The sequence below is a fragment of the Nymphalis io genome, chromosome 5, assembly GCF_905147045.1.
Source record: "Nymphalis io chromosome 5, ilAglIoxx1.1, whole genome shotgun sequence".
In the NCBI taxonomy this organism is placed as follows: domain Eukaryota; kingdom Metazoa; phylum Arthropoda; class Insecta; order Lepidoptera; family Nymphalidae; genus Nymphalis; species Nymphalis io.
Genome location: NC_065892.1, coordinates 14,506,967 through 14,522,045, shown reverse-complemented (window position 1 = coordinate 14,522,045; position 15,079 = coordinate 14,506,967).

Below are 15,079 nucleotides of genomic sequence, written 5' to 3'. Positions count from 1 at the left end.
TAAAAAATAAAAATTTATAAAGTTAATATAACAATTTTTGAATTACAATCATCGTTACCCATGCCCACATATTGAGAGTGTTACGTAGGTACATAGGTATCTATAATGATACGTCGACGTTTTCATTTCGTTTATACCATATGTGTTAACTACTTATTTCTCCGTTTCGAATATAAATGTTAGGCAGATTGAGATTACTTCATGGAAAAACGAAAGGTAATAAGAATTCTTATTCTTCAACTTGAAGAAAGTAATGACTTCGCTAAAACCGCGACCGGAGCTCATTCTTCGGGAATATTAAACGGTTAATTAACTTGTAGCCGTACAAGGAATGCGGAGGTTCTTATTCTACGGAAATAAAGTTAAAAGTCTTACGAACGGAACAGAACTCTGGGCTCTGGGAGACGTCGAGGCGACTTGCGAGAGCAAAAAATACTGTTCAGAATAATGATATTCCGAAGACGGGTGGCGTCGTCTTAAAAGCAGTTTGTTTTGGGTTTCGTCAGATTGTCGAATGTGCAACATCCTAATCAGAGATTCGATTATTAGATTTAACCGAATTTAAAGATGGAGAGGTACTAAATAATACAAGTTTACGTAGACTTCGACTTCAGAAAGTTTTGTATTACATACCTATAAAATCTTTAAATAGAATCAATTGATTTATTTTTTACCTTTTAATGCATTTACTGTTCATTTTGAGGTAGATAATTTATTTCTAAACTATTATTTCATAGATTCGAATTTTGTATTGATCGATGTCTTACAGCTTGTCGAGTTCTGTTTGCTTTTCCATAGCGTGACGAGGGTGAGGGGATAGAGGGCTCCGGTGTTAACGCCGTGTGCGCGTTACACTCTTCATAGACTCTTCACTATAAGCCTCCAGCTCTGACGCTTAATGTTCTTGTGATCAAAATTCGGTCCTGAGGACTTCACTTCAGTTCTGTCCGACAATAACTTTAAAGCTACTCAAGTCATTGCACATGCGAGTGTCAGTGGGTACCTCACTATAGGTATTAAGCACATAAAATTACCCTCAATAACAATTTTTCACTATATTTTTATCATAAAGTACTAATAATAAGTATTTATAATATTTAAATAAATAGATTTCTTACAACAATGGGATCATAATTTCAGCCAATATAATTACCTAATTGATTTTTGAGTTTTCATAAGCTAAGCTGTAACTTTGTTTTTTTTGAATTAGGGGTCTCCCTGTTGTTCACAATCATCAGTAGCATTTTTTCAAACTTATTCGATGATTGAACTTAGCAACTGTCGCCATAACCGCGGACCATTGAGGGCGGTTCGATATTTCTAATTTAAGCAGTACCTATAAAATGTTATAGCTATAACATAGGGAGATTCATAGTAAGTTTCTTAAACTTACTATTGCGTACACATTCCGCCGTTGCTTAGCCGCGGTTTTGTATTTACAAGAGGCGTTTTATATTAGTAGTTGCTTATTAATCGAGCAAAAGCTTTTTTTTTAAAGCCCGCGCAAGCACCACTCATATTGGTGTTGGTTTCATTTATATTAATAACTAACGCTTGGCTCGCAGCTTCGCCCGCGCCATAATCGAAAATCCAGTTAAACGGGATAAAAAGGCCAAAATATTTTAATGATGTCATATTTTAGCTGCGACAAAGTTAGAAGAAATAACTAATGTTCACAACACACACAACTTTAAGGACTATTATTCTAGTAATTAAAAATGAATGAATTTACTGAATTATTGTAATTCCTGCTTATATACTATACTAGCCGCCTGTCCCGACGCACGAGTTAAATTAGTATTTTATCCGTGCATTTCTTAATCAATGAGATATAAAAATTCGCTAATCGATCTATTCGCCCATAAAGAACTACTAAGACCATAAAATAATATTTATAAATAAAGAATAATACATCACGCCCTGCGTATTTTTTAATGCTTTTGTTTAAATATCTCGTAATATTTGTAAAATTACTGTTTCGAATTGCAAAGTTTAAGTGTTAGCAATATTTATCAACATAAAGCGTTTAAAATTAATTTGTAATTTATTTAGAGAACAAATTAAACTTCTGTGACAATTAAACTAAACTACAGGTGTCATTATTTTTTCTTTTCTTTAAACAATACAGTTAACAAAATATTTACGGGGTTTAGTGAATTATCAATAAAATATAAGTATGTAAATATAAGTAATAATGGAACCAAGTATATATATGTGTGTTTTTTAAGCATAAAATAAATTAATGATTCCATAAGTAATATATTATGCAAAATAGAACCAAAGTCATTCGATTCCGTCATGTGTAAAGAACTATTGTAAAATAATACTGTAAAATGTTCTAAACTACTAGCTGGTGGTACCATTTTATATATAATGTTTCCAGACCTATCGTTGCTCGTTGGTACCAAATGACATGACTACTTTTACGAAAAAATATTAACTTCCCTCGTAAGTACTTATTGGACAAAGTTGAAATGTGCCGAGATCTTTTTGTCAAAACACTTGGCGTTTCTACAAAAAGAGAAAACACTGTTCTTAATAATAAGTCTCAGAATTTAAAAGATGGAAGAGTATCGACAAGTGGAGGTAAGAACAAATGCTGCGAAGCGAAAGTTACACAAATCAGATCAGATGTACTGTGAGTATATAGGAGACGCAGAAAAAATCGCTAAGGTAATGTATTCAAAGTTATTTTACAAATATTTCAATCTTATAAAATATACTTTTATAAGATTGAAATATTGCTACATTGCAAACGAATTTCACCCATTGTAAAACAGCTGAGGACAAAAAAGTCATATAGGTATATTGAAAGCGAAGATCATTGCCGAAAATGGGAAGAAGTTCGATAGTTTTGATGTTAAAAGCATTTTTGCATTCTCATCCTATCCTGAAAATAATTATTAAAATATAATATTTTCTTTCGTTAAGTTTTTACGTTAAAGGTTTATTATAATAAAATTCATGCTTTCATTCATATTAGTATATTTCCAGGTCGTGGTTCCTTTTTGTAAATGCGATAACCCATCAATTAGTAAAAATAAAAAAGGACCATCTAGAAATTTGTACCGAGTAGAGTGCAAATTTACGTACACAAATTTAAATAAGTAATTAATAAATTCATCAAAATAAGATATATATATTTTTATTTTTTTTTAACGAAGCAGCACATATTTTTTTAAAATCTTTAATATTTCATAAATGTGTTTTTATCGAGTGATTCCTTTTTGCATGAATACGGACAATGATGTCCTAAGGTTTATAATAGACAACAGCTAAATGATGTCACACCTGGGAGTGGTGTGTCAACTGAAAGTACCATAACGCTACTCGTATGATTCATTTAATGAAATAAAATATTTTAACGATTAATTAACGAAAGTGTGATTTGTTTGCGGTACGGTGTGTTCACAGGGGGGTTGGAGATTCAGCTCATGGATATTCGAATTTTGGGCACAGAGTATACTTGTTATGAATATACGTTCAAAAAGTTCGATTGGAGAAGCCGGGGGCTTGGTTATCTCTGTACCGACTAATACGAAAATATTACATTCATTTTTTTAAGTTATAAAACCGATCGAGATTCTTTAAAAATTGGATAAATTTCGACCATACACGATAGTAGTTAAAAAAATATTTGAGTTGTCAAACATTAAAGGCAATAAATGTCAATCAGATATAAAGGCGGGTTCAGACTGCAGATGGAGCGACACGACGGCTTGTACTTAATGGCCGAAGCGCAATCGTCTTCATTAGCGGCGGCGGCGGCGACTGAAACAAGATCTTTTTGCGAACCAAACAAACCGTTAACCGCGACAGAGCGTGACGGGACCTCCGCTTTCCTATACACTCATCATTACGATTTAAATATGTTCAATCTATTCTAATACTTAATATATCTTGTTAAGGCGTATTCTAGAATGGTGATTTATTCGAACTATGACCCGAAGGTCGGTCGCACGGCACATGTGCGCCGCACCCGCTCGTCGCACCGTCCCAGTTCCGGAATCCCATTCAATGTAATTATCCGAGATCTCATTAAGGAACACCTATTTAATAAGACAGATACGTCCCCACTAATAACTCACGGCACGTACCCGCGTGTGCGCTCCACTGCGCGACGGCGGGCGCGGGCGACGTGCGCCCTCTTCCGCGTCGCGTCTATTTGAAGTAAACAGTGCTTTGCAGTTTACTTTAATATCCTAAGGGAGCAATAACTGAATGTACGGACATATATTCTACAATTGTGTCTGAATTATTTCAATTTAAAAGTGTTGGCTCTTTTATAGACACGTGTGCAACTATTATATACCAATACTAATCAAACCCGTACTAATGCTCATCTTTATGTATCTTTCGTGTCATAATTATGTAGGTAGGTATAACAAATGGCTTGACTATGAAAATATTTCCCAAGACTTGTATTATCTTAAGGTTCGATAGTGGTACATAGTGTTAGAAAACAGATGTTGACAAGGAACACCGGTTGCACTAGGGAAGTAGGAACAGTAGGAAGTGAAGGAGTCATTAGCGTGGGAGAGACTGGAACACGTGCTGCGTTCTGATATACGCATCGGCTGCCTACTTAATATTGGCTTCGGTTCCACATATTAATATAAAATTTTACTGATACTATACTACATATGAAGGTGCATGTAATGTGTTACTTCCTAAATTCAAATTATTTATTTGCAAAGTTGTGGGTTCATTTTTGATGTTACAATGGTTAAAATCCCGCCACAACAACCACACGATGGTATGCAAATGTCATATATATATCTATGGTATAATATATTACGCACAATGCGCGTGCGCTTTCAAAATATTTTGGTTTAGATGTGACAAAACTAATAGGTCGTATTCGTTATATTCGATAATCGAGTAATGTACGTATATTCAGGTGCGTACTTATATAAATAGTATTATAATTGAACTAGTACTGCTGAATGAATGCTTTATTTTATTTTACTTAACTTTGTCGGCCGAAACCAGTAGGTATTTTGATACTGATAGGCGTGCGTAGGGTACGTATGCCTATCAGTAACAAAGATCCGCAGTTGATCTGAGAGTATTTTTGTAGAAAGTAATTAACAAGGAAATTGCGAGACGCGTCTGAAAAATGGTAATCGAGATAAGAAATCTGTCGCGCGAGCTGTCCGCGCCGTCGAGTCGGTGCGCATGCGCGGCGCGGCCGAGCGGTGGTGACGGCGATCGTATCTCGCGCCGATCGTGCGACGTCGTCGCGCGACGATTAAAACGTCCCCGCGACTTAAACGAGCCGCGCTATCGACGATCGCGTTTGCGATTTATGTCTATCGCCAGCCTCCGTACGTGTGCACTTCGCTTTGCTTTTTCACATACAGGGCTATATTAACTTAGGAGGCAATAGTAATGTCATGACTCAGTGTTTTTGTGACCGATTCACTTTACCCGATTACTATAGTATTGCATTGATTGTAGTTGGTAATATTATGCGAGTTCTGAGGGGCTCGCAGGAAAAACGAATTCTACACGATGAGGACTCATATACTCAAGAGAGACCGCAACTGCGCCAGACAGACTATATTATACGTTAAGAGCACTGCGTGATCCAAAACCTAGCCACAAGACCAACGAGGCGTCAACTTGATTTTTAGGTCTTATTAAACACAATGTATGTACGTACGGTGGTAGTTTGGATTACATACGTATATTTAAAAATAAAACATACGACGAATATTAGTACGCAATAAATCTAGTTATCTATTATGGTACATTTTATTTGTGAAGAATTTCACTTGTGGGTAGGATTTAAACAATATCTGCAAATCGACAAAACTATAATAATAATAATATCCTGTGAAATTTTTCACACACGGCCATCTGATCCCAAATTAAGCTTGTACAAAGCTTGTGCTATGGAAACCAGACAACTGATATACTACATATGCTACTTTTCTTTTGTAAATACATACTTATATATATAATTACACCTAGACTAAAGACAAACAGACTTGTTCATGCACACAAATGTCTGTCCTGGGTGGAAATCGAACCCACAACCTTCGGCGTGAAAAGGCAAGTATCTACCAACCACGCCAAACGGCTCTCAACTATCAATCAACAGCCAATCGTTGTCCACTGCTGAACATAGGCCTCTCCCAAGGTGCGCCAAAGCTCCCTGTCCTCCGCCTTCCGCATCCAGTTGGTGCCCGCCACCTTCTTAAGGTCGTCGGTCCACCTGGCTGGAGGGCGCCCTACGCTGCGCTTGCCGATTCGCGGTCTCCACTCTAGGACTCGTCTGCTCCAACGGCCATCGGTCCTACGACATACGTGACCAGCCCACTGCCACTTCAGCCTGCTAATTTTGCAAGCTATGTCAGTGACTCCGGTTCTTTTCCGGATAATCTCATTTCTGATCTTATCCTTCAAAGATACTCCGAGCATAGCTCGCTCCATAGCACGCTGAGCGACTTTGAATTTGTGGACTAGTCCCGCAGTTAGTGTCCACGTTTCGGCACCGTATGTCATGGCAGGTAAGACGCATTGGTTGAAGACTTTCGTCTTCAAACATTGCGGTATAGACGACTTGAGGACTTGACGAAGGTTGCCAAATGCTGCCCATCCCAAGCGAATTCTTCGATCGGCTTCCTTCTCGAAGTTGTTCCTACCGACTTGTATTATCTGTCCTAGGTAGGTATATTCACTAACAACTTCGAGAGGTTTCCCCTCGACGTATATCGGTCCCGGCACGACATGCCTATTGAACATGACCTTGGTCTTGTCCAAGTTCATACCGAGACCGACACACCGGGAAGACTCGCCTAGGCTACGCAGCATTTCGGTGAGTTGTTCCAGCGACTCTGCTATGATGACGATATCGTCGGCAAATCGAAGGTGTGAGATGTACTCGCCGTTTACATTGACTCCATACCTAGTCCAATCCAGCGTTTTGAAAACGTCTTCCAACACGTTGGTGAACAGTTTCGGGGATATTACATCCCCCTGTCTCACCCCTCTGCGCAATTGGATCGCCTTCGTCTTACAGTCCTGGATGTGGACAGTCATTGTAGCGGCGTTGTACAGACATCTCAGTACCTCGATATATCTCCAATCGATATGACATCTTTGCAATGAGTCGAGCACTGCCCAGGTTTCGATGGAGTCGAAGGCTTTCTCGTAGTCCACAAATGCCATACACAGCGGCTGATTGTACTCTTCGGTCTTCTGCACAATCTGCCGAACAGTATGGATGTGGTCCACGGTGCTGTAGCCTGATCGAAAGCCGGCTTGCTCTGGGGGCTGGAACTCGTCAAGTCGTCTGGCGAGACGTGACGACTCTTGAGAACAGCTTATACACGTGACTCAGGAGGGAGATTGGTCTGTAGTTTTTCAAGAGGGTTTTATCACTTTTCTTGAAAAACAGTACCACCTCACTCCCGCTCCACGTTTCCGGGGTCTTGCCATGTTGGATGACGGAATTAAAGAGGCTTGCTAGCTCTTTCAGGACCGGAGTCCCGCCTGCCTTAAGCAACTCGGTTGTGATTCCGTCATCTCCCGGAGATTTGTTGTTTTTAAGCTGTTCTAGAGCCGCCCTAATCTCTCCTTGGTCAACGACCGGGAGCTCCTCGGAGTAATGGTGCATAAGAGGGGCGCGCTGGTCATCAATACTGATTCCCATGGGTTTATCCGATCTTGAAGAGAACAACTGCCCATAAAACCTCTCTACTTCTCCGATAATCTCAGGCCTAGAGGTAACGACCCCACCATTTTCAGTTTTAAGTTTTGTCAGACGCGGCCTCCTAAACTTGCGAGCGAACACTTTCACAGCCTTGATGGCACGGGTATTGGAGCGTCGGAGATCGCTTCGAGAAAGTTTACCATCATTTGCCCCCTGTGATTTCTGCAGCCCAAGCCGTAAGGTCCGACTTTCGATTCACCGCTATCTTGTACTCCCACTTTAGCATTAAAGTCTCCCATAACAACATTGTAGTGGGTTCTCGAGGTGTCGTTGAGGGCCTTTGCGATGTCCTCGTACATCGCTTCGACCACATCATCAGAGTATGTCGAAGTTGGCGCATATACCTGTACAACCTTCAGGGAGTACCTGTCGGAAAGTTTTAGGACAAGGTACGCTACCCGGTTCGACACACTACTGATTTCCACAATGCTGCTAATGAGATCCTTTTTGACTAGAAAACCGACACCACCCTGGGAGAGGTTATCACCTTCGCGGAAGTAGAGTAAGTTACCGGACTCTAGAGTTATCGTGTCCTCCCCCTGTCTTCGGACTTCAGATAACCCCAGTATATGCCAGTTTATATGACTTAACTCTACTTCTAATTCGGCGAGGTGATGGTCCAGCCTCATCGAGCGTCCATTATACGTTGCCATTTTCAGTCGTTTTATACGGTAGCCTGCCGTGAACCGGTGATTCTTAGCACCCCCTGCCCTGCCGATACCGCGACCGCTACCTTGGTCGGGCCTAGCGGGCTTGCCGGTAACTGGGGGCCTTTTTTGGGCGCATCTGCCATTTAGGGAGGGGTTTGCCCATACTCGCCGCGCTGGGCAGGCGTGTTGGCGAGCGCAGTAGGGGGTAAGATGTTTATGGGAGGGGGGACGCTGCTGCCCATCTCCCCTTTTCCCCGTCCCTCAGTCGCCTCTTACGACACCCACGGAATGAGATTGGGGGAGTACTATTCTAAGCCGGTACTCCACGGCGGATCAACTCTCAACTATGCTCATTGTAATTTTTTTATAATAATTGTAAGGTGAATTAAATGTCTAGTGGTCTTAGAAATGGACTATCCACTTTCTGGCTCCATCGTGGGATCAGTTTAATACCAAATTATTATATTATTATCGAACTACAGTCACTCGCAACAATCAATCGGTAGGTAATTGTTTACGTTCAAACACAATTTAGTTTTGTATTTAGTTGGTACAAGTAAAGCTAATATAAAGCTTGTAAAAATTATGGAGTTGATAAATATTTTAAATTAAGCTTGTTTTTAATTATTTTAAAGACGTACTGCTGTTTATAATTAATGACAGAAACTTATTCAGTTGTGTGAGATTAAAATTCATAATTTATCGTAAATCTGCGGTATCTCATTACAGAAATGTTATTATCGCAGTCTCGTTACAAGTTGCAAAGACTAGAAAAGTGCGATTAAGTCTTCGAAAGGTTTTTTTTTATAGAATAGGAAGGAGGACGAGCATATGGGGCACCTGATGGTAAGTGGTCACCAACGCCCTTAGACATTGGCATTGTAAGAAATGTCAACCATCGCTTACATAGCCAATGCCACCAACCAACCTTGGGACCTAAGATTTTATGTCCCTTGTGCCTGTAATTACACTGGTTCACTCACCCTTCAAACCGGAACACAACAATATCAAGTACTACTGTTTTGCGGTAGAATATCTGATGAGTGGGTGGTACCTACTCAGACGAGCTTGCACAAAGCTCTACCACCAGTAAATTTACAATAAACACAATACTTGAATATAATGGTGACAACAGTGGGCGGTTAGAATTCTGCTACGCAAGTCGTGAATTCAAAAAGTAGGATATTATAAGTAGATTAATTAAAATATAAACAGATTTAAAGTATTGTGTATCTGTGTGGAGTTTTTTGTGTAAAGTGCAAGGCATCAATTCCGAACGGGGCTGTCGGGTTGCTGGCTGCAAGCTGCTGCCAGTGGCCGCGACCGTGTCGCAGACTGCAGCGTGGGGCGGGGCCTGCAGTGCGCTGCGTTCTATTAGATACTGGAGTCCGATTAGAGGCGAGTACACATACAGCTTACTTACTATGCTTTAAGTAACTTAATATTTCCAATTTGTATTAAATTATCCAAACATTTGTTTTCCATTTATATATTTGCGGTTTTCAAAAAGCATTTAGAAAATTTAATTACAGACACGTAAGTATTTCATTCTATAAGCCTATTTGTAAAAAACTTTGGTGTACCTACTTCTAAAAAATACACTATTGGAGAATACATGTGACGTTATTATAAGGCTGGTGTGTATATTTATCCAAATTATAAAATTACGTTTAGTATTATGTACATATATTAACAGTCTGCACTCGCTAGTGTGTATATTTCTTAATATCACAGCTCGGTCTAGGAAGGTAGGCTCTTAGGAATCCTAGTCAATAACACTCCGATATCGTAGCGCCTTTAAGCGGTTTTAGACTCAGAACCGTTCAAATAGAGCTGAGATTGCTTTAGAAATTGTAAAAAAAAAACAAGAATACATCATCCGCTAAGGCGTACGTTCTAGTATGTACTCTGCATGTGTACGTTCTATGTACTGGCTATGTGCTACGGCGCGTTCCGCGTAGTCTCTTATGAAAACACCGAGACATAAGGGTGTGGAAGTGTTAGTAACTATGTATCGAACGCAATAGTTTTTTTCCTTTCATGGCGACACCTACTCGCGTAATGAGCCGGCCGGGCGATAGCTTCGGTCCGGTATGCAGGCTGCCTACTGAGAAGTGTCACCGGCTCGCTGCTTACACGGAAATTGCAGAATTTGATAATGTGTGCGTTGGAATTTCACAACATGCTTACAATTTTATCGACGTTTTTCAACAATATAATTATGTAAATACGACAAGCTACGTAAACGTAAAATGTTGTGTTTGTTAAATTGATAGTCGTTAGTATTGAAAGCGTCTTATATTTAATTTAGTTTTTATTGTACACCGAATCGACCATTGGCTCACATAATCTCTTAATTTTACGTGACGTTACTATTTTATTAGCTTTTGTTAACTAAACTTGTTAGTTTGTATCTCATTTCATCACCATGTTCGAACTGAAATTTTGAAAACACTTTTGTATTTTTTTTATTAGGAACTTATTCTTGTTTGTAATAGGACGGCTAATCGTTTTCAATTGCCGACCATAAGATTTATGATAATGTGTGCTATGTGCCTATACTTGGCTAACACACCCTTAGGATTGGAACACGTCACGCACACCACCACTCATCGGTACACAGAGTTGCGATATTTAGTGGCAAGAAAACTGGGGAGAGTGCGATGTTACTGTTTCACTTCTGATGTGCTAATATGCTATTAAATTGCTATTGGCAGTTAATTACATTTGTTAATAATATATTTACCGGCGCTGTCTATTGTCCTTTGTCACAAGCAAAAACATCTAAACGAGCAAAGAAGTTGACGTTTAAAAACGATCGATCTTTTATATGAAAATCGTTATTGTACAATATTGTGTGCACGACTGCTTTTCTTCTTGAGTTTGAAATAATTCACAAGAGACAAAAAGACGTTTTCGCTATTCAGATCATCTGCAAAAATTTAGTTGGTGGTAGGGCAAGCACGTTTGGGTACCACCCACTCCTCACATATTCTACAGCCAAACAACAATACTTAGTATTGCTGTGTTCTGGTATGCGCGAACCAGTAATGTGTAACCAGGTATGAGTGAACCAGTGTAACTACAGGCAACAAGACTACAATGGATCATAACGTTTTCGTTCCCAAGGTTTGTAAGCAATAATAAAGGTTAATATTTCCTACAGTGCAAATGACTACGCGAGGTGGTGACGATTTACCACCACACGGCCCATTTGCCTGTCCGCCTACAGATTTTATAAAAAAACAAGTTATAACAGTAGGAAAAACATCTTGTGTGACATTATGTTAACAAAACCGTTCAAGTTCTTTATTTTACACTAGAAGTTCACAGTAACTAAAAATATTATTAAAATATAATTTTTCACCCAGAGGATCGGAGTTGCGATTCAAAGAAGATGTGTTGCTGGTATTGTTGCCACCATTCCCCGCGATATATATTTTTAGGGCTTTAATGTAAATAATTCAATATCTATCACTGTGTATGTGTGTAGCGTGTATACACAGGTACAGCCGTCACGGTCAATCCGCTGGGCAAGTTGGTGAAGTAAGCGTTGAGCATTCTCGCGAAATATGTTATATCGGTCCGTTACATTTTTGTTACGAAGTATTCTGTGAATGCACAGACAAGTAAACGGCAATATTGTCTACAAAGGACGACCTCGCAGTCATATTTGAAATAGCGCTAATTATTGTTGATAATTTCCTCATAGAATAAAGAATAATGCACGTTCGTAATAAACAATAACGTTGTAATAATTTGCACGTGGAAAGAATTAATTGTAGCAAATGTATTTGTAACTATCAGTTCGAGCAACGTTACGCTATAATTGGAGTCACTAACGGACTCGTCAGTTCATTAGCTTTATATGAACTCTTTATCATGATATATTCACTGGTGGTAGGGCTTTGTGCAAGCTCGTCTGGGTAGGTAATACCCACTCATCAGATATTCTACTACTTACACTTACCATCAGGTGGCCCATATGCTCGTCCGCCTTCCTATTTAAATAAATAGAAAAAAAAACTAATTTTGTATCTTTACCTACATAGGTCCCTAGAGTCCCTCCGCCTTCGGGTTATCCCTTCACCTGACGCCCTACGCTTCGTTTCCCGATTCGCGTCGGCTTTGACGGCCATTGGGCTTCGACATACGTGACCTCACTGTCATTTCAGTCTGCTAGTTTTGCAAGCTATGTCGATAGCTCCGGTTCTTGTCATATAATTATATAAACTATACAGCAATTATTGTGATCAAGTCACGAACTGTGATCATGTTGCAGGGCCATACGCTCATAGTCAGTACTCCTATCCGAGCTAAGTGCTACAAGTCGGCCCCGCCTCTGATCAGAGTATTTAGCTGAAGTACTATTAGAGCGATATTTCTATTAGGAAGTGCAGTAGGTATCGACGCCCCCGCGCATTAACCCAGCAACGTAATATTACTGGAAATTATTTTTATTTTTAATTTAGCAGAACTTAGTAAGCATATGCGATACCTGGGACATAAACAATTTGTCCGAGTTTTCCAAAAAATCTTTATAGCTTTTTACGAGCACGAAACTTCTTTACGACTGTACGTTACTATGCTTTATTCGGCTTAGTAATATTACGTTAAAAAGTTCTTAAGTGTTTGGTTATAGCGATTAGGTACATGGTCAGTGCAGTGAATTGTAAACAAACCATGCCAGGTTTCTAGGTTTACTCTTACACGGTCTTTCTTGTCCAAGGAGTTTAGGTAGGTTCTTTTCCGCCTCGGTTCTCTTAGTGATACAATCAAAAGGGCTCTTGCCACCATTGACGTTCCTACTCTCATATACATATATACATTAATTATTAAATTTCCCAATCGTTGCCAAGACAGGATTGTGTTACAACATCACGATTACGACATGTATTTCAATTTATTAGAAATATTCGTCACAAAATAATTGTCACCGTAATTGAAAGATATTTATATTGTTTTTATAGTTTTCATTGCCATGCTATATAAACGTAAAATTACGAAAGGCTATCCTTCGGAAATTGTGAAACTATTCATTATATCCTTGGTCCATTCTATGTGTTTGTGACAATCAGCTCCGATTAGTAGGTAGGTACTCTCGCCCGAGGACGGAGAACTTCCTTCAAGCCCTAATCCCCATGTCAAAGGCGAGTGCACGTCCGCCCCGCGCGATCTCCGACGACATCTGCCGCCTCTCCGCCCGCCGCTCGGCTTAACCCGGCTTAACTGCGCTAAGCCCCGACTAGGAAACTATTAAATAAACACGCGCTAACAGCGGCTTTCGACAACATTGTACCTTAAATAGATACTCGTAATCGTTTGAGTGACACTCCACTCTTCTAATTGTAGGCGGCGGGATGTGACAGGTATTCGTTCGCAATATGCAATACTTTAACATGACTCACGCCGAATTTGGACATCTATATTTATTTATTACACATCTTACAAATACTTTGAACTGACTTTGTACAAGTTCGAAGTGCAGCACATAATAAATACATTCGATATTATTTATAATGAAATCGTTTAAGTAGGTAGGTGTTACCTCAGGTGTTAAAGTGCTTTGCGTAGTAATAAGGGAGATCCCAATATTTCTACGTCGGGTCCAGAAATGACTGAAAGTTTTTAATATTTATATATAATTTTGCCTTGTGTCGTTATTCAATCGCGCATATTATTAAGCACAATGTATGGAAACTCATTAACTTAACATTTGTAAGTGACTACTTTAGTGAACGGCAAAATCAAAAGCATGAGACGTGCGGACAGATCGACTCTGTCTATGGACTTGACAGAATGGTTGATTGAATTAACGAATTTTATTTATTTAATTAAATTACCAAAAGAAATAACAATATACAAGTAACATTAAATGATTAGATTAACCGTATATTCTATTAATCGTATTTCCAATTACAAGTAATTACGATATTCTGCGTTAAGTATTATGAGTACCTTACACTGATAATTTTTTTAAATTGTTTTTAAATCAAATCAAAATCAAAATTGAAATCAGAATTGAAATTAAAATTAATATCAATAGCAAAACATATTATTATTTAAAACACACTTATATAATAACCAGTAGAGGCATACAGTCTAACGCTTCCTACACTCAGGATTATATTTACAGTATATATTATAAGTCCAAAAATAAAATCCACAATATACTTTATTAAAGTGCTCTTACCAAGGACTTTCGACTCATTTTATGAGATAATATTAAGTGTAAAGCTACCACCGGCTGATTAATGTCTAGTCCACCTCTTGGAGAGTACCTACACAGGTAAGTACATACTCAGAAGAAACCGGCAAGAAATTCGGAATTTGCTCTCAGCGTTTCTAAATTAAACCTAATTGTTTGCTGATTTATCTTCGAACTAATCGATGACCGCCACAATAATATTAACGTATCAAATATCTTGTAATCTAAAGAAACACGACTCCATATAAATATTTGCAATACATTATGTATGATATATTTGCAAGTTAGCCATCAACGTCCCAGTCAGCCAGTCTTCTCGGAGTGTGATACTTTTATTATATAAAAATTGAGTTTTTAGCTTTTTTTTTTTACTTAAATTAAGATTAAAGTCTTGCTAATGAAAGTGAGCTATAATTATACTTTTGAGGTGTTTTTGTTTGTTTTATTTTTAAATGATCATAGCAATTTTTTATATTTTTATTTTACGGTATTTATTATTTA